General features: G+C 36.7%; 1 pseudogene; it reads left to right on the top strand.

The window, feature by feature from the left end:
• The first annotated feature begins 836 nt into the window (after nucleotides 1-836).
• Nucleotides 837-2,455, top strand: LOC102498432 (perilipin-2 pseudogene; annotated as a pseudogene).
• Nucleotides 2,456-23,157: the final 20,702 nt, after the last annotated feature.

Genomic DNA, 23,157 nt, shown 5'->3' with positions numbered 1-23,157 from the left:
TTAAAAAGCTACAATTATCCCAGTGGATGGAATCTTTTCCCATGAAGATTAGAAAATACAACCAAGCATCATGGGCTGTCAGCAGGATGCCATTTGTAAATGTGCCCCCAGATTGGTTGACACCTGTTCAGAGAAGAGATTCAAATCTTTGGGGTCTTCAACTTGGTCTCTTCTTGGAATAGGTACATTTGATAGTATGTGTGAGTGCAGCTTTGTCAGCTGTTTTTATATCAAATATATGAGGAAAAAACTGTAGCTGACATTTCTTTCTTTCTTCAAAAGGAGAGGACTGCAAGTCTGTGGGGAGTGATTCCTGTCGTGTTCATTAGTTTGGTTATGTTCAAGTTAATGTTTTAAATATTTCAGAGTTTGACTTCTGTTACACTAAAAAGAAAAAGGGAATACAACACAAATATTATGAGCTGTTTTTTTATTCAAGAATAGATTGATCGTATACTGCTCTGTGACTATGAAAATTTATCAGATTGCAAAATAAAGATACAATAATGTACAGTTATGTAACATACAGGAACCACTCAAACGATCTAAAGTGTAAACTACATCAAGGCACTCCATGACTTATCCTAGTTGGTTGGGGTAACTAAAGAACTTGCACGGAGGGGGACCAGTCACCTGTGTGTGTTAAGACTGTGTTTTACAGGTTACACCACATGGGAGGCTCAGATTCTATTCCTGGAATAACCTAAAGGCTGAGCATGGTGGTGTACACCTATAGTCTCAAGAACTTGGGAGACTCAAGTAGGGAGATTGCAAGCTCAAGGCCAGCCTAGTGACATTGCAAGACCTTGTCTAAAAATGAGCACAGTAAACCAATCATGGTTGCCCAAGTGGGAAGTGGGCCACCTGCCCCTGGTGTCTTTGCAGTAGATCAATTACTTTCTGCAGCAAGAAAAGTGGCAGTTGATCCACAACCAACTGTGGCTGACTAGTATGGCCAACCTGTCCATGGTGAGCTCCACATATGACCTTGTATCCATGGTATATGTCAATATAAATTATCAGTACCCCTACTCAAAGCCTGTGTATGAAATGACAGAGAGAGGCATGAGGACCATGACCTTGCTGGCCATGGCGAGTGTTCTGCCAATCATCCAGAAGCTAGAGTCACAAATTGCAGCCACCAATACCTATACCAATAAGGGACTAGACAGGACTGAGAAGAAATTGCCTAATCAGAATCAGTCAACAACCCAGGTTGTTGCCAGTGCCAAAGGTGCTATGAGACTAGGGTAAAAGATACTGTGATAACTACTGTGACTGGGGCCCAGGATTCTGTGGCCAGCACAATAGCAGGAGTCATGGACATGACCAAAGGAGCCATGGCTGGTGGTTAACATCAGCACTAACACAGTTGGGGAAGTAAGCTGATGCAACTTGTGAGCAGTGGAGTAGAAAATGCGTTCTAAATCAGAGCTGCTGATAGACCAGTACTTCTCTCTCACTGAGAATTAGAAAAACAAACTAAAATGTTGAAGGATTTAATATGGCTCAGAAGCCGTTATTATGTCAGACTGGGATCTCTCTCTACCAAACTCAACTCACATGCCTACCGGAAGGCTCTAAGCAGGGTTAAATAAGAGACTGGGATCTCTCTCTACCAAACTCAACCCACATGCCTACCAGAAGGCTCTAAGCAGGGTTAAATAAACTAAGTAAAAATGATGGGACCAACAGTTGGCATAGTGGCTATGTAGCTGGATTCCTATGTAGTCAACTGCAGTTTGAGTCCCAGACTCTGTGGCTTAAACTCACACCAGGTGCATGTGCATGTGTGCCCAAGATCCCAAGAAGAGAATGGAGGAGAAGGGATTGCAGTGTGGCTGTCCCCCATGGAGGGGGACTTTTAGCTTTCTGTCTCTCTGTCTCTCTCTGTCTTTCTGGTGAGCGCACGTGCCCTATATCAAAAACCTCTCAAAAAAAGAAAAAGAAACTAAGTCTAAAAGTCAAGAGATCACTTATTTCTCAGCTGCATTCTGCTGTTCACCTGATCGAAATTACCAGGCATAATATGCATAGTACCAACCAGAAAATTCAGGATGTTCAGGATAAGCTCTATCTCTCCTGGGTGAAACGAAAGAGAAGCATCAGCCATGATGATACCGACAAATTCCACCCCGTGGAGCACATTGAGTCAAATACTCTTGCTATTGCCAGAAACCTGATTCAGCAGCTCCATATCATGTGTCAAACCCTCTTGTCCATCATCCAAGGGTTACCACAGAACATCCTAAATCAGGCCAATCACCTGGGGGGTGATGGCAGGCGATATCTCCTCAGTGTTCTCCAATGCAGCTTCCTTTAAGGAAGTGTCTGATGGCCTCACTTCTAGCAAGGGACAACTGCAGAAAATGAAAAAAAAACTTTAGATGATGTGATGGATCATCTTGTTAACAACACACCCCTGAGCTGGCTGCATTTGATTTCACTGTCATAGACTCGATATCTGAGACTGTCAAAATTCCAGATATTATAGCTTTGGAAAAGAAGATAGGACCAAATTATACACATGTTAATGACCTTGCCCTTACAGTACAAAATGTTGAATACCTAACAACAAAATAAAACAAAACCCAACATGTCTTTTGGTTGAATTTGCAATCTGTGCCACATTAAATTTCATGTTTGCTCATGTGTTCATGGAGTGGTATTTTTTTTTTTGATTACCTGTTCTTAAATGCAATGAAATTGAAGATTTTTAAAAATGAGACAGATATGGTGGTGAATGCTCATAATTCTAGCTGGCAGGCTTAGGGAAGAAGATTGTGATATAGTGAGATGAGTATTAAAACAAAACAAAACAAAAACCTACACAGAGATTCAGTGGGGTACTCTTAAGGAATCTCATTCATGAATTTGCTCTCAAAGGACAAGATCAATATATTGAGAAAGAGTTTATGTGGCTAATTCCTTGAATTCAATGGTAGATACTAGTTTTGATTTGTTTTGTTTTGTTTTGATTTTGATTTTGTTTTTGTTTTGTAAAAAGGAAGAAAGAAACCTAAGATTTGAAGAGATTGCTTTATTAAACACCCTTTGGAGACCTAAGGCCTGAGGAATTATGTTGGGTTTGTGCCCATTTTTGTGCTATTGCCTACAGGTAACTATTGCCCAATTCCATTCAGATCATCATTTCAATCTGGAAACTAGTGTTTGGTGAGCTAGTGAATGGCCTGTGTATCCTTGGATAAATCAGATGAACACAGGAGCATAAGGCTGCAGAACCTTCCCTAGATAGGTGGCACCCCCATTTTTAGATGAGAGATTGATTTCTTTAACTTAGAAGAGGAGATTCCAAATTCCTTAAATTTCTTAGGAAAAAAAAAATGTAATGGTGTGTCACCTAAGGGGCTTATCCTTAAGAAGGATTAGCAGTTGTTTGATCCTGTTTGTTATGTATCATGTCACCGATCCCAGACATTTTCTTGGGGTACCTGACTTTGCATTGGGGATTGTATTATAGGTCAGTGCCTCTGGACTTGGAACAGATGTATAAAAAGAAATCCAACAAGTAAACCTCAGGGTCATTCTTTTAAAAAGATTTCTATTGTATACAAAGAGGTGGTGGAAGAAAAAAAATTGAACTCTCTTTAGAATTATAACTCATGAAGACGAGAGAATTTAATTTGGAACTTATTGTCTTGGAGTTTAACTTCAGAATTCTGAAACTTAGTTTCTGTGTGATTTTAATCTTTGAACTTTTGTTTTTTCCTGACAATTTGATAATGGTATAGTACAGATATTCAAATTTTAGTCATAGCTACTTTGGTGGCATTTTGCTATTTGGGTATCTTTATGTTGTCATATAATCTCATTGCATTTTCTCCGATGAGCTTTAGCAGACCACAAATCTAGATATAATGTGAGATGCAAAGTAGAATAAGGTGACCTCTAAGCATTGGGTAGAACAAAGTCCTGAAATTAATTTAAATAATTTTCCATACTCATTCATTTTTAGAGCTCCTGGACCAAAGCCTACTGCTCACTTGCAATCTTAGAAGATCCACAATAGTGCCCTATTAGATTTAGGAGAATGTTGCCATGAAAGTAAAAGTACTATCTTGGAGAGGTTTTTGTTTGTTTGTTTGTTTTTGTTTTTGTTTTTTTCCACCATAGGGTGCATGCGCTCACAAGACAGAGAGAGACAGAGAGACAGAAAGCGAGAATCACCCCACAGGGCGGGTGGCCACACCGCAATCCCTTCTCCTCCATTCTCCTCTTGGGATCTTGGGCACGCATACACATGCGCCCGGCGTGAGTTTAAGACACCTGGTCCCGGATGCGAACAGCGGTTGACTACACGGGAGTCCAGCGACATAGCCATTACACTAACTGCTGGTCCCTAAAAGTACTATCTTGATGAGTGGGATGCACATGAGTATCCTTAGAGTGCCATAAGCCAAACTGTTAAACCAAATTGTCTTACAGAACAAAAATGTGAGAATGCTATAAAAAATATTTATCCCCCAGCCTACATAACTTCCTGTGGAGAGATTTCAAATAAAATGAGGCTCCTAGACCTTTGTACTGTATCATTTCATCCTTGCTCCCCACCACTACTCACCCACTACTTTGGTAGAGAGAAATTATTTGATCTGATTTCTAAATCAGATGACGCTTCCTATTGTGCATCCTAAACACTGAGGATTTAGTTCTTTTCTCCCATAATCACCCAAACCAGTGAGTTAGGAGATAATGATACTGGGTATACCTCCACTAGGGAAGCACTAGCACCCTCATTTGTTCCCCTCATTTAAGCCACATTTTTCATGTCTGCCGTAAAAAGAATGTTATTTTCACATTCATCTACCTGACTTAGATAACTATTTCTCCAATGGTTCTATACTCAGGTACAAAATAAGGTTATTATTTATTAGTATACCCAAATTCTTATACATTTAGTAATCTTAATACTTAATATCAAAATGGGAACATTCAGCCAGCCCAACTCCTAAGGAAAGCCAAAATCCATGTGCATCTGAAGTAGGCCCATTCCTACCTCTTTAACCAAAAAACCTCTGCCCCAAACCTCTCCTTCCAGCCCAGCTCCTAAGGAAAGCCAGGTCATCTCCTCCTGCATGCCTCTAACACTCAGAATTAACTCCGAGAAAGTAAAAAGTAACATATAATCCATCAGATGACCAGGAACCCCCCTCAGAGGCACAAGAAATATGGGAAATCAAGAAAATATCTCTCCTCCAAGGGGAAAGAATAGCCCTTCATCATCCTCAGGCAGTACAATGGAACTTGTGGAAATATCAGATAAGGAATTAGGATATTCATAGTGATGAAGCTAACAGAGAGATCCAGGAGAAGAGAGACAACAAACTCAAGAAGATGCCAAGGAAAAGAACGAGTTCCAGGAGGTGAGAAAGTTCTTGCACAATCTGAAAGAGGAAATACACACCATAATGAAGAATCAAATGGAACTGTTAGAGATGAAGGCTGTAGTACAGGAAATCAAAACCTCCCTTGAATGTATTAAAAGCAGATTAGATTAGACAGAAGATCAAATCTCAGATGTAGAAGACAGAACCTCTGACCTAGAAAAATTCACCAAAGAGACTGAGAAAATAACCCCCAAAAATGAGATTAATATACAAGTAATACTAGACACCCTTAGACGCCCAAACATCCAGATCATCATTATATCAGAAGATGAAGAAACGAATCAGGGCATTGATACTCTATTCCATGAAATCCTGGAAGAAAACTTTCCAAATCTAGAGAGGCATTCAAGTATCCAGACCCAAGAAATACAAAGGATCCCACATAAAATCAACCCAAGAAGATTTTCTCCAAGGCACATCATAACCAAATTGACCAAAACCACAGCCAGAGACAAGATACTGAAATTGGCAAGAGAGAAACGTCAAGTTATTTTCAAAGGATATCCCACCAGGCTAACATTAGACGTCAGATACAATACAAGCAAGGGAAGAATGGGAAAATATATTCAAAGTGTTAAGTGAAAAACAATTTCAACCAAAAATACTATACCAGCAAAATTATCCTTCAAATGGAAAGAAAAGACTAGAGCATTCTCAGATAAACAAAACCTGAAAGAATTTACCAACACCAGACCAGCTCTTAGAAGTTCTGAAGGGAGTGCTATACCAAGAAAACTAAAGACAGACAGACAAAGAATAAAAAATGACCAAGAAAGAGGCCAACTTAATGGTAGGACAAGTTCTGAAATATTAGTAATAATGTTAAATGTTAACGGAAAGGTCGGACCACAGTAAGACTACAAATTCAACAAGAGAGATTAAATACGACTGAACTAGTGAAATAGAATTCTATGACTTTTTTGTAAAACATTATTGATTTTCTTCTATGCTTTGTCTTCCAGATTAAAGGATCTTAGTGTGTGTGTGTGTTTGAGTTGTTGATAAGTTCAGCAATTTGTTTTAAAAAAGAATTTTTAAAATTGAAACATAAATTTTTCACCCTTCCTGATCGCTTTGAAATTAGAAAATATTTGTGAGCATACTTATTTTGTGGCAGAATGGTTATTTTCATAAGTTCAATAATACAATAGTATCTGTTGCCTTGTATCAGAAATTGAATTCTTCTGGGGATTTGTGCAAATAGCAGACAAAATTAGGATTAACCTTTTTTCTTTTTCTTTTTTTTTTTTTTTTGGCTAATAAGTTACTTTATACCTTTCTTTAGTAAAGGGGAATGGAGAGAGAAGAAAAAAATGTTGCAGAAGAAAATTACAATGCACTTATCCCTAAATCCTAGCTTTGTTCATACTTTTAGTGTAAGATCTTTTGTGAATCAATAAAATGTGGGGAAAAAATGATAACATTCACTCCTATGTATTTGCTCTTAGAATATTTTCTGCTTTCTAAATGCTATCTTAGTGATTCATCTTTTCTTGAAAATATGAACCTCAAGTAAACATACTTTTGAGATTTTATTTAATTCTTTCATATTATGTTTTGGCCTGAAGTAAAATCACAGATTTCATAAGTATTTTATTCATTATTTAGCACAAAATATTTCATATATATAAATTAAATTTTTTAAAATAATTTTCAAAAATCTTTAAAGGCACCCATCCCAGTCCACTGAACAACTAGAAAACACCAACTTGTGGACCAGCAAATACTGTGGTGGTTAAGGTGCTAGACTCCCAAGTGGCTGACCACTATTTGGATCCTGGACCTCATGGTTTGAAAAATTATACAGGGTACATGTGTGTGTATGCCCAAAATCCCAGGAAGAGAATGGAGAAGGGATTGAGAAGTGTCCACCCACCTGAGGGTGGGTGATTTTTTACTTTCCCTCTCTGACTCTCTCCAGCAAGTGCATGCACCAGTGAGGGGGAAAAACACATACACACAACAACCAAACTTGTTAGATAACTCTTTTTTTCCTTGAAAGTTATATAATCATATATACATACATATAATCATTATATCGCTTTGTAGGGCACAGAATGGTCTTTAAAAGCATGTATACAGTGTATAATTTTTAAAAATCACGGGTATTATATTATGTTGTAAACATTCAAAACCTACTCCACTGGTTATTCTGAAAATATGTGCTGAATTGTCTATGATTTTCTTTACTGTGAAATACAGTTCTATAGATAAAACAAACTGATTAAAAATCAGAACACAAAAAGTCTTGTAAATTAATGAGGGTAAGTTTTTAAAACAAAGATAATCTTAACATAGCCAATGAAAGAATTAGTAATTTCCATGTAGAAGATGTGGAAGATAGGAGTTTATATTCTGAAAAGATCTGTGATATCATTGGTCCAGTTAGAGATAGATAAAATGGTACATAACAATAGCTCATTAGAAAGAGATTGAATACTTGCACTCATTCAGCATAACAATAGCTCATTAGAAAGAGATTGAATCCTTCCACTCATTGTTAATTCTTTTAAGATCATAGTATTGTACTGTGCATAAAGAAATAGGTCCTCAAAAGGAAAAACATGGGAACCAGCAATTAGCGTAATGGCTATGTCACTGGACTCCCACGTAGTCAACCGCGGTTCGCGTCCTGGACCCGGTGGTTTAAAACTCACGTGGGGCGTGTGTGCATGCGTGCCCAAGATCCCAAGAGGAGAATGGAGGAGAAGGGATTGCGGCGTGACCAACCCCCCTGGGGGGGTGATTTCTCGCTTTCTGTTTCTATGTCTCTCTCTGTCCGTCTGGCGAGTGCACACGCCCTATAGCAAAAACCTCTCCAAAAAAAAAATAATAATAATAATAACAACAAAATTGGAAAGAGTTGCTTTAAAAGCAAAGACATGATAAAGTCTGATTTTGTCACTTACACGCTTTACAAAGTTGATTTTACCCTTGTTTAAATTCATTCCAAAGACTCAGTTATTTATATTTTGGACTTACTTATCTCATGTTATCTAGTTTTATACAATGAGTACATGGTTATAATAAATATGTAAATTGAAATCTGTGGAGACAACTGTCTATCAAATAAATGATGAACGTGTCCTTAATCTGCTTGTAAGGTAGTTGGATCTTCATTTTTAGGCTTTTTGTTGAAAAATTTAATCCCAATATTCAATTAGCAAAATCCTTTTTTATATATATATTTTTTTCTGATTGTTTTGTGTTCTCGTACTTCTATTTATCTCCCCTTTAGTTTTCCTAGTATAGTATTCCTTTAAGAATTTCCTGAATAGCTGATTTAGTTTTGGTGAATTCTTTCAACATTTGCTTATCTGGGAATTATTTTTTTCTCCTTCCCATTAAAAGGCCAATCTTGCTGGAATAGTAATCTCAACTGAAATTGCTTTTTTACCAATTGTGGCTATCATGTGCCTTGGAGAGGATCTTTGTATGTTATATCTATTTGGTATATTTCCTGGATTTGAATGTCTGCATGCCTCATTAAATTTAGAAAGTTTTCAGCAAATATATCATGAAAGTGATTTTCTATGCCTTTGCCTGTCTCTTCACCTTCTCAAATACCTATTATGAGGCTATTCGATTATTTAACGGTGTCTAGGATTTCCTGTATGTTGTCCTGATTTTTCATTTTATTCGTCTATTCTTTTTGGTTGCTTGGACTAAATCAGAGATGTTTGTCTTCATGGTCAGAGATTCCTTCCTCTGCATGATCAAATATACAGTTGATACTCTCAAGGCAGGTTTTGATTTCCTGCATCATATTCTTTATCTGTAGAACTCCTGTTTGATTCCTGTTCAGGGTGTGTATCTCTTTATGGAGTTCCTTCTTCAAGTCATAAAAGGATTTTCTCATCTACTTGAATTGGTTGTTTTCTCTTGCATGTCATTGAGTTTTGTTCCATTAATGTTCTGAATTCTTTTTCTGACATTTATGTGATCTCTTGTGTTTTTTTCATTGTTGGTGGGTAGTTATTATATTCTTTTGAGGGGGAGGTAATTCCTGATTTTCATTTATTTCTTGAAGATCTGCTTTGATTTTTAGTAATCTGGAAATATACTCAATACTTCCTACTTATATGGAGCATGTTTCTGTACCTGTGTGCTAGTTCTCTTTCCTATGGTGTGCATTATTAGCTCTGTGCCAGTTTCCTTCCTCTATTGTGAATAGACATGTGAAATCCACAGTAAGAGTTTGGGGTTCAGGTTTTCAGAGGGGAGTTTCTTTCCTTTTGCTGCTAGAAGTGGTAGGCCAAGAATCTCTCCAAGGTCTCCAGTATTCAGGTGTTCTGTTTTTGTTTACCTAAATCTTTCTGCTCCCGATATGGCTGAAGCTTGAGCTTCTGTCTCTTTTAACTCAGAGATCTGGAGAAGCAGGTATTGGTTCTTGAAGGATGGAGTAGCCCCTCTTCCCTCACAGCAGGCTAGGCAAGGGTCCCTGATGAACTAAAGCTGAACTGCTTGGGCCTACCTGTTGCCCCGTCTAGCTCTTGTCTTTGGTTTTCCTTTTTTTCTTTCTTTTTTTTTTTTTTTTCTTTAGCTTTGCTAAGGTTCATGGACATGCTGGAGAGAGAGAAACAGAGAGAAAGAGAATGAAAATGACAGATTGTTAGTTCCCTCGCAGAGGGAATAGCTAGGCCAATGGCTTCCCTATTTTCCTTTTGGTATTTTGGGCACAGTCTCAAGTGTGCCAAACGTGTTTATCAAGTTGCTGGTCTGAGACTCAATTGCAAAGTTGACCGTGTGGAATCCAGTCACCTTAACCCTGTACCACAGTCTGGCTCAGAATTCAGTTTTCATTTGGACTAAACCAATGCTCCTACTTAACTCCACAAATGGGAAATTTTCTACCATAGATTTTGATGACAGGCTATACCTACCACCGACTCTAGGAACTAAAAACTTTTTTCCCAGTTTTCTCTATAGCTAGGTCACATGACTTAGATTAGATTCTTCCAATAAGACACAGCCACATTAGACCTTGGTTAGGAAGATATTAAGCAAAGAAGCAGGGAGTGAGCAGATTTTGTTCTGTCAATATTGACAGTAAAGTCAGTAGTTACATCCGTTTTCCAAAGGTAGCAAAAGTAGAAGGAGTTCCAGCATTATCTCTGTTGTCTAGTGCTGATCACTGGGACAAGTCCAATGGCACTGATCTTTCTCTGCTGTGCTATATATAGTACAGACAAGTTTGGCAGCATAATTTGGACCTTGGCTCTGACTAGTCTTTCAGTACAGTTTTCTGATGGTCTAGAGAATATGAACTATCTAATAGTTCTTTGGGTTTTATTTTATTTTAATGCTTTCTAATATTTTACATTTAATCACTGTACACCATTACAGCATACAAAATGAATTTTCTCACCAAGAATACACTGCATATTAGTTCAGTTAAAGATATTACCAAACATATTCATTAGCATGTAATTTTCCGTTTTTATATGATGTAAGGTTTTCATTTTTATTTATTATTTATTTAATATACTTTATCTTATTTTAATTTATTTTACACACTCAATCACTATATATCATTTATCTTGTAAAGTTAATTTTCCAACTTGAATACATTTCCCACCAGACCAGTTGAGGATACTATACATGTTATCATCAACAGCTAATAATCCACTTCTGTGTCCCATAAATGTCTTGCCTCCTTATTTTTCTCCGTAATGTCTTTCCTCAGACTCTCCTCCTTCTCCCACCCTCTTCTCACACTGTATCCAGTATCTATAACCATATTTCATGTTTCTATATCCTCTAATCTTTTAGTTTCAGCTAGAGTGTGAACAGTTGGTATATATTAAATGGAGACATAATGTCTCTCCTTCATAGTGTGGCTTGCTTCACTCAGCATTAAATCTTCCATATTTGCCCACTTTCTATCAAAAGCCAGGGTTTTGTCATATTTTATGGTTGAATAGTATTCCATAGAGTATATGTGCCACAGTTTTTCAATCCCTTCGTTTGTTAGTGGACATTTGAGTTGGTTCCATGTCTTAGCAATAATGAATAATGCTGCAATAAACATAGATGTGCAAGCACTTTTCCAAACTAGTGTTTTCTGGTCCTTTGGGTAGATACCCAGGTGTGGGATTGCTAGATCATATGGCAGTTCTATCTGTAGATCTTTGAGGAATCTCCATATTCTCCACAATGGCTGGACCAATTTCATTCTCACCAGCAGTGTAAGAGAATTCCCTTTCTTCGCATCCCTGCCAGAACTTATCTTTTTTTTTTTTTTTATCTTACTCATTCTGACTGGGGTTAGGTTGTATCTTATTGCGGTTCTGATCTGCATCTCTCTTATGATGAGGGATGTTGAGCATTTTTTCATATGCCTTTTGGCTGTTTGTATGTCTTCCTTAGAGAGTTTTTCTTTTCAGCTCATTTTCTCATCTTTTAATCGGATTGATCTAATAGCCTTTTAAATCCTATTTCTGCTTACGTTAGCCACAGATGATTTTACTTGAAAGTAAGAATCCTGATAGACACCTTGCTCACTTTACACAATCTCAGTTTCTTCCAATATGAAACTCTCCTATGAGTTTAAAATAATCCTTTCAGAGTTCTATCCTTTTCTCCTTTTCTTCCACAAAAGATAACCAGATCTGCATAGTCCAATAGAGCAACTACTAGTCACGAGTGCCTATTAAGCACTTGGTGTGAGTTTTTTTTAATTGAGATGTGCCGTAAGTGTGAAATACTTGCTGAATCTCAAAGATTAGTACAACAAGAAGAATGCACAATATATCCTTAATAATGTTCTATATTAATTATATGTTAAAATAATATTTCAGAAACATTTAATTAAATAAATTATTAAAAGTAATTTTTCATTTCCTTTTACTTTAAAAAATATAGTTAATAGAAATTTTCAAATTACAGATCTGGCTTGCGTTATATTTCTATTATAAAAACATAAAGGGAGCAAACGGTCATACATTTATATATTGCATCATTATTCTGTTAATAATAATACAAATACCTAGCCCTTTAAAATAATAAAAATCTTTATTTTCTACAACACAATTATATAACTAAATAATTTTTTGTTACCAAGAAAAAAGAAAAGAGCTAATGTTTATTAAGTGCCCAGGTGCCAGGCAGAGTACTATGTAAATTGTACATATTATTTCATTTAATCCTCATTATCACACTATGAAGGAGAAATTAGAATCCTAACTTTATAAATGAGGAGATATACTAAGAAATTAGGTAATTTTCTCAAGGTTATATAGCCATTTTATGGCACATCTAGGCCTGCAAAGAAAGATTGGTTTGTCTTCTAAGAACTCTTTTCCCTAAGGAAAATAGGGCCGGCAAATGGCATAGCAGTTGCATTGCTGGACCCCCCACATGGCAGGCCACAGTTCGAGTCCTGGACAAGGTGGCTTGAAGTTCACACTGGGTGCATGTGCATGCATGCACAAGGTCCTTGGAGGGTAATGGAAGAGAAGGGATTGCAGCATTGCACCCCCCAGGGGGGATGGCCACACCGCAATCCCTTCTCCTCCATCTTCTCGGGATCTTGGGCACGCGCACACACGTGCCCAGCGTGGTTTTAAGCCACCGGGTCTGGGACACGAACCACAGTCGACTACGTGGGAGTTCAGCAACATAGCCATTATGCTAACTGCTGGTTCCCTCATTGTTTTTTTATGGTTGAATAGTATTCCATAGAGTATATGTGCCACAGTTTTTCAATCCCTTCGTTTGTTAGTGGACATTTGAGTTGGTTCCATGTCTTAGCAATAATGAATAATGCTGCAATAAACATAGATGTGCAAGCACTTTTCCAAACTAGTGTTTTCTGGTCCTTTGGGTAGATACCCAGGTGTGGGATTGCTAGATCATATGGCAGTTCTATCTGTAGATCTTTGAGGAATCTCCATATTCTCCACAATGGCTGGACCAATTTCATTCTCACCAGCAGTGTAAGAGAATTCCCTTTCTTCGCATCCCTGCCAGAACTTATCTTTTTTTTTTTTTTTATCTTACTCATTCTGACTGGGGTTAGGTTGTATCTTATTGCGGTTCTGATCTGCATCTCTCTTATGATGAGGGATGTTGAGCATTTTTTCATATGCCTTTTGGCTGTTTGTATGTCTTCCTTAGAGAGTTTTTCTTTTCAGCTCATTTTCTCATCTTTTAATCGGATTGATCTAATAGCCTTTTAAATCCTATTTCTGCTTACGTTAGCCACAGATGATTTTACTTGAAAGTAAGAATCCTGATAGACACCTTGCTCACTTTACACAATCTCAGTTTCTTCCAATATGAAACTCTCCTATGAGTTTAAAATAATCCTTTCAGAGTTCTATCCTTTTCTCCTTTTCTTCCACAAAAGATAACCAGATCTGCATAGTCCAATAGAGCAACTACTAGTCACGAGTGCCTATTAAGCACTTGGTGTGAGTTTTTTTTAATTGAGATGTGCCGTAAGTGTGAAATACTTGCTGAATCTCAAAGATTAGTACAACAAGAAGAATGCACAATATATCCTTAATAATGTTCTATATTAATTATATGTTAAAATAATATTTCAGAAACATTTAATTAAATAAATTATTAAAAGTAATTTTTCATTTCCTTTTACTTTAAAAAATATAGTTAATAGAAATTTTCAAATTACAGATCTGGCTTGCGTTATATTTCTATTATAAAAACATAAAGGGAGCAAACGGTCATACATTTATATATTGCATCATTATTCTGTTAATAATAATACAAATACCTAGCCCTTTAAAATAATAAAAATCTTTATTTTCTACAACACAATTATATAACTAAATAATTTTTTGTTACCAAGAAAAAAGAAAAGAGCTAATGTTTATTAAGTGCCCAGGTGCCAGGCAGAGTACTATGTAAATTGTACATATTATTTCATTTAATCCTCATTATCACACTATGAAGGAGAAATTAGAATCCTAACTTTATAAATGAGGAGATATACTAAGAAATTAGGTAATTTTCTCAAGGTTATATAGCCATTTTATGGCACATCTAGGCCTGCAAAGAAAGATTGGTTTGTCTTCTAAGAACTCTTTTCCCTAAGGAAAATAGGGCCGGCAAATGGCATAGCAGTTGCATTGCTGGACCCCCCACATGGCAGGCCACAGTTCGAGTCCTGGACAAGGTGGCTTGAAGTTCACACTGGGTGCATGTGCATGCATGCACAAGGTCCTTGGAGGGTAATGGAAGAGAAGGGATTGCAGCATTGCCATCCTTCTGGGTAGTGTTTTCTCTCTTTCTCTTATCTCTCTCATCTTTCTCTCTCCCCCCAGGGAGTACATGTGCCCTAAGGCAAAAACATCCTTTTTTTTTTAATAAAAAAAAAAGTACTCTTCTCCCATTACCCTTTTTGGTGACAGATCCCTCTCTTCCAACTTCACCCAGTTAGCCATTAAGTTTGGAAATGTTCAAAAATAAATCTACCACCTATGTATCAACAGAAACTCTGCAATCTATACATTGCATACATTTTTTTTTTATTTTTAAAATTTTGCTATAGGGAGCATACATTCACCAGAAAGAGATGAAAAAGAGAGAGAGAACTCCTGGGGACATGGCTATGCTGAAAGCTTTTATCTATCCTCTTTTTCAGAGGCCTTTGGGTTCAGGACTTGAACAATGGTGATGGTCATGTGAAATCCAGCTGATTTAATCACCATGCTACTGGCTGGCTTGAATTTAGGCCTATGTTTTTGAGTACTACTTTTTAGAGAATTATTTATTTTATTTATTAATTATTATTATTATTATTATTAAGAACCCAGGCCTATTTTTAGGATTTTTAAAATTATTTATTTAATTTATCATTATCATTATTATTATTATTATTATTATTATCCAATTTGCCCAGAGAAAGAGAGAAAGCAAACCACCAGGTCTGTGACTCAAACCATGGTCAGCCATGTAGAAGTCCAGCACCTTAACCACCACACCACCTGCTGGCCCCACTTAGACCTATTTTAAAACATAGATATTTATAACGTTTTATTCTCATCAATTGACTATCCAATTAATTTGGAATTCTTAGAACCAATATGGACAATGACAATATTTTCTATAACAAGACTACATACAAGTAGTCAAAAAATTTTCTATGGAGAGACCAGCAGAGGGTATAATGGTTACATTACTGAACTTCCATATAGTCACCCCAGTTCAAGTCCCAGACCTGGCAGCTTATACACAGGGCATTTGTGCACCCAAAATCTCAAGAGAAGAAGGGAAGAGAAGGGATTGCAGCATGGTCATCCTCTCTAAGGGGTGATTTCTTGCTTTTTGTCTCCCTGCCTCTCTCTGTCTTTCTGGTGAGTGCACACACCATATAGCAACATCTCTTAGGAGATATATTTTTTAATTGGATGTACCGAAATTTCTAGAATATTTTATACTTGTTGGAGATATCTGGAAAGACTTAAATATTTTTATTAGTAGTAGGCAGCAGACTATCCAGAGCATTTGAAATCACAGATAAAAGGTCTGGAAGAAATTTAATGCCATTGTAGGCATGAAATAAACACCAAAATAAGTTCAGAAATTTACCTTTTATGACAGCTTATTTCCTACAAATCAAGTTCTATAGAGCCTTTGAGTTTTTGCCAATTGTATATTAACCTATCTTATGTACATAGTTATTTAAACAGTATTATCCTTGCACCTCACTCTGTGTTGGCCATAGAAGCAATAATGGACCTGTATAATCAAGGGCCCTGTTGAAATGCTCCATTATCAAAAGCCTTCATGGCCTCTGAGTGCCATATTCATATATCTCAGAGCCTTAGGGGACTGGCATCTGAGAACGGAAGAAATAGTGTTATAGCATGTCTTACGAAATAATAAAATCCAGTGTACTGAATTCTTCTATGTAGCTCCATTTGAGCCCCTTAAAAAAGAAATTAAATAATATCTAGAGGGTTCTAAAACATTCTCAGAGAAGAAATATCAGAAATAGATGTAGGATCCTGATCTAAAGAATTCAGAATAACAGTGAAGTTAAGAATAATAGTATGATTTTTAGATGCCGCAAAGATTGCTGTGAGCTGAAATGATTTGAGATTAGTAGACCTTGATGGGAACAGGCACTGGGGGCTGGAAGCAAAGAGAATTTCAGAAAAAAAATTAGAGTCACAAAAAAGAATCGTGTTTTCCAAGGCAGCTAGAAGAAAAAGCTGGTTAGAGTACCATGTGAAAGGAAAATCATCCAGAACACCTTAGTTTTATTTATGTGATGAAATACATTAAATGCCAGACTGAAGACTTTGGCTGTTATCGTATCTTTTATGGGGTAATATTGGAAAGTTATATGCAAAATAATAAAAAAAGTACTGATTCAATCAGATTCTGAACAGAGAGCAAAGTGAGACTGTGATAAGAAAGACTTCAGCGTGAATCAAATATAAATAACATGGATATTTCAAGAAGAAGCCAATCTGGAAGAATGAGATGTTAAATGTTGTTGATTCTAAGTTGATAACACCATTTACAAGACACCTAAAATGTCAAGACAGTCGAAAGTACTGGAGAGTTTAAGTTCTTTGACTTGATAACCTATCCCAATTCACTAAGTGCATTAAAGCAATATGGATAGTCAAAATGACTGAAAAATTGCTTATTGTTTATTTGAAATATGTATTAATGCATAACCTTGAATCACTATCCAATGTTAGCTTAAGTAATTTAACATGAAATGATTATTTAAAAGTAATTGCAAGTACTCTAGGTAACTAGGCAAATGAACATACATGCATGCAGAAGCAAAGAGACTGCTTAAGGCATTTACTTATTCTTAGGAAACACGAAATACCCCAACTATAGTTGTTTTATTATCTTTTTTCATCCATTGAAATGCATCCTTTCATTTGACATGATACAATTTATGACAACAGGTATAGTTCACCTTGCTCTTGACTTTTAGAAAATGTAACCGACAATTCTCAAAATTTTCTTAGTATTCTATATTACGTTTTATTTTATATAGTATATGCAAGCATAGAAAGCAATAGGACAGGGCCAGCTCCATGTTTTCATCATTGAGGCAACTGGATCTCATGTGACCAGTGAGACAGTTCAAGTCCCAGACTGGCGACTTTAGAGGCACACTAGGCACGTGTGAGTGTATGCCCCAAATCCCAAATACCAAAAGGATGAGGAAATGGAGGAGGAGGGATTGAAGAGGGATTGCAGTGTGACCATTCCCCACGGCGGGCAGGGTGTGTGTGTGTGTGTGTGTGTGTGTGTGTGTGTATACTTTCTTTTCTCCCGTTCTCCCTCTATTTTTCTTTCTCTCTGCCTAGTGCATGTGGGCAAAAAGAAGAATGAAAGCAAAGAAAAAGAAAAAAGAAAGTGAGAGAAGCAACTGTGTGTCAACTGTTGCATAATTTGTTGATTCTTTTAATATATTTTATATACTTAACCAAGTTTGTTAAGTTCTTTCTAACTTCTTTCAAATGCATTATGCTACAGTAAGAAATAAATAGAGACTTGTTTTTTAAGGATATATTTGGGAGTATTTGTGATTATTTCACCACATACTCAAAAATAATTATTTATAACAGATTGGGGTCTATCTATTGATATTTTTACGTTACTCATTATTTACAATTGCCTCCAAGTCAGCATTCTAAATGAAATCAGTTTGAAAATAACAAGGATTTAGAGATTTTAAGAGCATTATAACTTGTCTAATGCTTGATGACGGTTTGTGAGGCAAGGCAATTACTTATACATCTTTTTCTCCATAGCCACATCTCTATTTAACAAATAGAGATGCTATGAACTTTAACTTTATTCTAGCTTGATTCACTCATAAAAGTAAAAGTACAAAACAGTTCTAGGACATATGGGCTACTATTATCACAACTACAGCCATTGCTATTATTTATAATTGCTACCCACTTCTAGAAGGAGCCTCTTGCTAAAGGAATCATAAAAGCTACCGATTTTCACTTGTGGGAAGATGGATTTGTAGATATTAATGTCTCCTTTTGTCACACCTTTTTATTTTATCCAGCTAAGTAGAGAGAAAAGCTAAACTAGGCAGAACAAATAGAAGTTCTTTGACTTGTGTGACAGGAAATTCCCCCAGGTAGAAGTTTCAAACAGCTATAATAAATCTTGATTTAGAGAAGTATAATATTTCATGATAGAAGATATTTCATTTCCCTAAACTGCTGTACTGCACATGCCTATAAGAGACGAGCAAGAAACATAAAATTTTTATTGGCTGACAAAAACAGAACTGATAGTTGGCATTTGAGAAAGAAAAAAAAAAGGTAGTGAGCTAATTGCTAAAAGTAAGATAAGGCTATAAATTATTGGATGATATTAGTACCTACGTCATAGGGTGTTTTCTGAGAATTAAGAGACAGCATACGTAAGGTGTTTGTCACGAACAATGTGTCACTGTAGGCATTCTATTTAGCTGCCTATTATCACCACCACTGGTGTCATTTCCATCACAGCTAATACACCTCAAGCAATATAATACTTTAATTAAAAGTATCTTTATTGCATTTAAATGACTTTCATTATTTCAGAGGTTACTATTCAATTAGAAATTATGCTATTTTTCCTATTTTCACACTTGAATGTAATTTAATATAAATCAAGATTAGTCGTAGAGTTACCATAAACCTATTTGATAATTTTAATAGACAGCCTGGTTTTCATTAGCCAATTCCTGACTCCAAACATTAAATTTTAGTTTGTTTTAATAATCAGCATTTAATCTCAGAAATAGTTTTCATGTTGTTTAGTGAAGATATGGCAGTGTATCAGCAACTGACTCCAGATGGAAGCGGAGTTCAGAATTCTCATCAGGTAGCCACAGAAGGAATGGACTGAAAAGGAATCGAATATGGGCAGAAAGAATAGCTGGAAGGTTGTTGGAGCTATCCAGGGAAAAAAAAATGAAGAAAAAAAATGTTTGCAAACAACAGGAAAAGAGGTAAAAAAGAGAGTAATATGTTAAAAAATTAACTTTTACAGTACTAGTCATTCAAAACAAACCTGTGAACATGTACCGAGAAAAATGGACACAGAACACAGGCTCTAGAACGTGGCCTCTGCACCCACTCAAGGTCTATCCATTTTATTTTGCACATTTATCATGCAATCCACTCCAGACTGTGAAGAAAATGTTTAAGAAGGACAATACAAAAACACAGGAAAACAGAGAAACTGTTATAAGAGCAACAGTCTAATGCCTTTGCTATGGGAAAAGTACAGCCAGGAGCACAGCAATACCTATAGAAAGCATCTTAATCTAGCATCAGCATAAAGATGAGCTTGGTTATTGTACAATGTAACTTAACAAGAAGCAGCGTTTTCTCTTGAATTCCTGAGACCTAGGGAGAGACCATTGCAAAATGGAGCTGGTTCCTAAGGGGCAGCAGGATAGGGTAGAGAGAAGAAAGCTAAGCTTCCTTGAGAGTTGTCACAGTAGCAGGGTAGCATCAGGAATGGAGCCTTGGGAGATGGCAAAGAACCAGAAGGTAAGGAAGGTAAAGAAACACCAAGGAAACCCACAAGAATGCTGCAATAAAATATACTTCACTGAATAATTACAAGAATAAAAGTAACATATTTAAAATTGTATTGATTATTGTTTGCTGTGTAAAAAAATTAGCCCGAAAGTTGGTGGCTGAAAATTGCCACGTACGTCTCGCAGTCACCAAGTCCAGTCCACGTTCGAGAGGAAGGGGCCTACACAAGGCATGTACTCCCAGAGGTGGGAATGAATGGGGGCCATCTTAGAGGTTACTGACTGCAATTGTATTTAGCAAAGTGCCAGCACATACGAGGAGTTCAATATATGCTAACTCCTGTAATTGTTAGTATCTAGAAAATTCACAAAACAGCTCATTCTTGTTCTTGGGATAAATTAGGTACTATTGTGCTTAAGCTTTAAATAAAGCCCAAAAGAATAAACAAAATGAGATATTCCGACATATGAATCTCAAACCACCAAAAGTAATCCAGTCAAAAACGAAAGAGGCAATAGGGAGAATTAGCATCTTCTATTCACTTGGAAAATTTGCAAAAGTGGCCCATTCTCACTGTAACCACTAGATTCTTGCACTCTGCAACAATGGATCCCTGAATGACATAATGCTGTTATATCTCTGCTCAAAGGAGAATCAAATGGTAATGTGGGAAAAGAGAAAGAGTATCCCTTGTCTCAGGAATTGTCAGAATAGTTTGACAGTGATTTTCGTAAATCGAGTCAGAATCTCTTCACGTTATGTGAATATAAGCTGCAGGAGAAAAGGAAAGAGAAACTAGAAAAATCTGATGGTTCAGATCCTGAACTAAAATACCTATCTCTAGTCTTTGCCAAGAAAATACCAAAGATGTCAAAAATGAGTCACTACCTCTGCTACAAATATGAACAGTCCTGAAAGGAGAGCAACCTTGGGTACTGGGGCTGTCCTAAAACTGACAGGCTCAAATCCATTACACTCAAAGTGTGACTTTGTCCCCAACCCACCCACTAGCAAAATGTCCTAGGACAGCTGCTAATTTAAAGGCAGAATTAATTATAAGTGACTTAGTGACAGATGCTCTGTGTTTGGAATCCAACTGAAAAAATCTCTCTATGTTCCAGACACGCCACTCTACAGATTCTACTGCAGCAACTGCTGCATTGCTTGGTGGGTGGTTTGCTTGCAACCTGTTTGGGCAAACCACTGTGACTTAGCCTAGTTTTCTGATTCCCCCAGTTTGCTAGTCCACTTGTGCCTTCTTTCTCTGTGGCTAAAGCACAGCCTTATTTGTCACCACTGATCAAGACACGCAAGAGAAAGGGGATCTATACCAGATTTCCTGTACTCTTCTCTCTAGCAGCCAGACAAGATACTTCAGATAAAGCCCTGACCTCAAAAAGAGAGTAATTTGCCTCTTCAGGGCTAGTCCTTGCCTTGAAAGTTACCAACTTTCATATCAGTGAATACTTCCACAACATCCGTCAAACCTTTTCACCCCTCACACTGGAGGAGAAACCTAGAATTTTTAAATGTTTATTCCAAAAAGTAATACATGTGCATTTTATTCATTCATTTATTTATTAATTTTAATTTAACCAGAGAGGGATAGAGTGACAGAGAGAGCACAAGAGAGAAAATGCGAAAGCAAGCCCCCAGGTCCGGGACTCAAACCGCAGTCAGCTATGTGGGAGTCCAGCGCCCTTAACCACCACACCACCTGCCAGCCCCCCACATGTGCATTTCAGAAAAGTTAAAAATACAGAACATTTTGAAGATGAAAATGTATCATTGGGATCCATTTTCCACTTTCTTCAATGAATTATTTTAACAAGTTTTCCATGCCCTATATGTGATAGAAATCCTCAATATGTATCATGTAAGAAAAAAAGAAGTGTTTTTTTTTTAATTGGTTACTTTATATGACTGAGGTAAGTGTTGGCCAGTAGCATTCTGATATTTTTCATTTTTATTAAGTATATTTTATAAAGTACATTTATGTTCCTGAGTTCAGTCCAATATATTTTCAGCCCTGACTTACAATAAGTCATACAAGATAATCAATGTTATTAATTACTTTTCTTTCTGAAATAGCTTTGGAGAATGTCTTAATCAATTTAAGCTACTATAACAAAGTACCATGGACTGGTGGCTCATCAACAACAGAAACTTGTTCCTTACAGTTCTGGGAACTGGAAATCCAAGCTTGGCAAGCCAGCGTGGTCAGAGCTCTGGTGAGAGCTCTGGTGCGAGCTCTGGTGAGAGCTCTCTTCCAGGCGGCAGACTGCCCTCTCTTCATTTTTTTTTCATATGGTGGAAAGGGTACAAGAGTTGTCTGGGGCCTCCTTTATAGAGGCACTAATCCCATCCACTCATGTCGGCTCCATCTTCACGGCCTACCTACCTCCCAAAAGCCTCTCCTATAAATCCCACCAGAGTGGGAGTTAGTATTTAAAATACAAATTTTAATGGGATACAAATATTCATTCCAGTGCAGAGTACTAGTGTGCGTATGCATATTTGCTTTCCTTTTTGCCTATCTAAAGCCTATTTTTTAGATGAACTTAATCTTCCAATGTTCCTCCTATCCCTTAGGTTTTGTCCACCAAACTTCCCAAGCCCTTCCAATGTTCTTTTATAGATTGTATTTTTTGCCTGCCATATTAGTTTTGTCCAATTGCTATACTCAACAATTATGACTTGCAAAATACAATTGCAAAGAAATTTTTTTCTTGAGGCCAACAGGTGGCATAGTGGTTAAGGCACTGGCTTAACCAGCTCAACCAAACTTCCATGGCAACATATTTTCATATGCTTTTCTTCTTATGCTCATAACTTCCTTTTTTCCTTTTTTATTAAAATAATAATTATAATAAAATTAATTTAATTATTCTTTAAAAAATGAAAAAAAAAAGTCTCTCAGTATCTCAAAGTTTATTCCACAAGTAGATCTTTCCTGGTACCTGGATGAAAATTAAGACAAGTTCCTGATGATTCTAGTACCTTTTAGGTAATACAATTTCTATGGTAGATTCATATCCCACAATATAGTTATTTGATTATCTAGTCCAATGTAATGGTCAAAATTCAATCTCACTTTAAATTAGAATAGATAGTTCCTTTGAAACTTTTGCATCATGGTTTTATACCTGACTTTAAAATGTGGTATCAATTGTCTCAGTGCTTCGACCAAACTTCCATGGCAACATCTTTTCATATGCTTCTCTTCTTATGCTCATCACTTCCTTTTTTCCTTT

Source organism: Tupaia chinensis, unplaced genomic scaffold (assembly GCF_000334495.1).
Source record: "Tupaia chinensis unplaced genomic scaffold, TupChi_1.0 Scaffold139677_1, whole genome shotgun sequence".
NCBI classification, from domain to species: domain Eukaryota; kingdom Metazoa; phylum Chordata; class Mammalia; order Scandentia; family Tupaiidae; genus Tupaia; species Tupaia belangeri.
Note: the sequence above shows the minus strand (reverse complement) of the source record. Positions and strands in the feature narration are given on the sequence as shown.